The following is a 2,876-nucleotide window of genomic DNA, read 5'->3' on the forward strand; positions in this document are numbered from 1 at the left end:
AGGTCGAGGAAGATGAGGATTCCGTAGTGGTCGAGGTCATGGCTATGGAAGAGGTAGAGGAAGGAATTATGGGCATAGGCAGTCCAATGAGCAAAGTAACACAAAGAATGACATTCAATATCATCATTATCAACGCTACGGGCATATAAAGGCTAATTGCTGGTATAAAGACCAGAAAATAAACTTTGCAGCAACAAAAAATGAGGAAGAGAATTATCTATTTATGGCTTGCATTGATACAAATCACAAGCCAAGTGATGTATGGTTTGTAGATAGTGGATGTTCAAATCATTTGATAGGCACCAAATCTTTATTCTTGGAGCTAGATGAGAAGCAAAAGAAAAAGGTATAGCTTGGCAACACTAAAGAGATGCAGGTTGAATGAAAAAGGCACTGTGGGTATTAACACTAGCCACGACAAAGTAAAAATGTTGGACAACGTTCAATTTGTACCTGATTTAGGATACAATTTGTACTTGAATTTTTGAAATGTTTCTGATTTGCTTTCTAAAAAATAGACCCAACTCATGCGACTACAATCATCAGTAAATAGTAGAAAATAACGACTCCCACCAAAATATGTAGTATGCATAGGTCCACATAAATCAGCATGTATTAATTCAAGACACTTTGAAGCCCTCCAAGCTTTTCCAACATGAAAAGACTTCCTAGTTTGTTTTTCATAAATGCACCCTTCACACAATTCAATAGAATCAATTTTTGGTAGTCCAAGAACCATACCTTTGTCAACTAGCAATTTCAGGCCCTTTATGTTGAGTTGACCATACCTCAAATGCCACAACTTCGACTCATCTTTGCACTTGCAGCAAGCGCAAAAATTTCCATGTTAGAAACATCCAACGAAAACATCTTGTTTGGCGTCATAGTGATGCGAATCTTTTTGCCTGACTTCTTGTTTGTAATGACACAAATATCGTCATCAAACCAAAGAGAATACCCATCAGACATTAGTTGTCCAACACTCAACAAATTGTATCCTAAATCATGTACAAATTGAACGTTGTCCAATATTTTTACTTTGTCTTGAACACCCATTTCAAACCAATTGCATTTTTTTCTTCTGGTAATTCCATCATCTCCCATGTGCCATTCTTTTCTATAGATTTCATTTCTTCTAACATCGCTCCCACCACTCTTCCTTTTCAGCTGCTTCTTCATAATGTGTTGAATCTGAAATAGCAAAAGAAAATTGACAAGTTGTATACATGTCATTGGCGTACTTGGGGTTCAGCTTTTTAAGCCTTGTTGATTTTCTTAATGGAATTGGTCCATCTGAAGACTCTTCAAGAGTAGTATATGAAGAGTTTCTGCTCCCTGAAGTTGAAGAAAATGAACCTGGAGAAGTGGTACTAGAACCGGCTGCAGTAGCTGTAGGAGTTGGCTGTTGAATTGCATCAAAAATGATTCCAGTGGGCATAAGAATCTGCTCTTGCATCTTATCGTTGCTTCCACTCCAATTCCAGCGTACCATTTCATCAAATACTACATCCCTTCTAATTAAAGTGTGTTTTTATTGGTTATTGCACACAATCTAAAGCATATAGACTGTATAACCCTTTTAGTAGAAAGTCCAAGGAGTTTAATCTCTTTTGTGAGGAAAATGACATTCATAGGGAGCTGACAACACCTTGTACTCCGGAGCAAAATGGTGTTGCTGAGCGAAAAAATTGCACTGTTGTGGAGATGGGGAGTTTCAAATCAATTTTGGGCTGAAGCTGTAGCGACATCAGTCCATTTATTGAATATGTCTCTAACAAAGGATGTGATGTATCAAACTCCATTTGAAGCTTGGAAGGGTAGAAACCCAACTGTAAATTATTTAAGAATTTTTGGTTGTATTGCTTATGCTTTGGTAAATTCCCAATTTCGTCATAAGTTGGATGAAAAATCTGAAAAATGTGTTTTTATTGGTTACTGCACATAATCTAAAGCATATAAACTGTATAACCCTCTTAGTATAAAGATTTTAATTAGAAGGGATGTAGTATTTGATGAAATGGCAAGCTGGAATTAGAGTGGAAGCAACGATAAGATGCAAGAGCAGATTCCTATGCCCACTGGAATCACTTTTGATGCAATTCAACAGACTCCTACAACTACAACATCCGGTTCTAGTACCACTTCTCTAGATTCATTTTCTTCAATTTCAGGGAGCAGAAACTCTTCATCTACTACTCTTGAAGAGTCTTCAGATGGGCCAATTACATTAAGAATATCAACAAGGCTTAAAAAGCCGAACCCCAAGTACGCCAATGACATGTATACAACTTGTCAATTTTCTTTTGCTATTTCAGATCCTACACATTATGAAGAAGCAGCTGAAAAGGAAGAGTGGCGGAGAGCGATGTTAGAAGAAATGAAATCTATCGAAAAGAATGACATATGGGAGATGGTGGAATTACCAGAAGACAAAAATGCAATTGGTTTGAAATGGGTGTTCAAGACAAAGTTTGCAGCGGATGGGAGCCTGCAGAACCATAAAGCTCATCTTGTGGAAAAATGATATGCGCAACAATATGGTATTGATTTTGAAGAAACGCTTTCTCCGGTTGTTCGGTTTGAAACTGTTAGACTTATTCTAGCATTGGCTGCACAATCACAATGGCTAGTTTATCAATTTGATGTCAAGTCGGTATTTCTCAGTGGAGACCTACAATAAGAGGTCTACGTAGCACAACCAGAAGGTTTCATAAAGAAGGGAGATGAAACAAAGGTCTACAAACTAAAAAAGGCATTGTATGGTTTGAAGCAAGCCCATCGAGCGTGGTATAGCAAAATTGATAGGTATTTTCAGAGAAAGGGAAATATGAGAAGTGAGAATGAACCCACGTTGTATGTAAAGAAGAAAGGTAATG

The sequence above is a fragment of the Solanum tuberosum genome, unplaced genomic scaffold (assembly GCF_000226075.1).
Source record: "Solanum tuberosum cultivar DM 1-3 516 R44 unplaced genomic scaffold, SolTub_3.0 scf00171, whole genome shotgun sequence".
Lineage (NCBI taxonomy): Eukaryota > Viridiplantae > Streptophyta > Magnoliopsida > Solanales > Solanaceae > Solanum > Solanum tuberosum.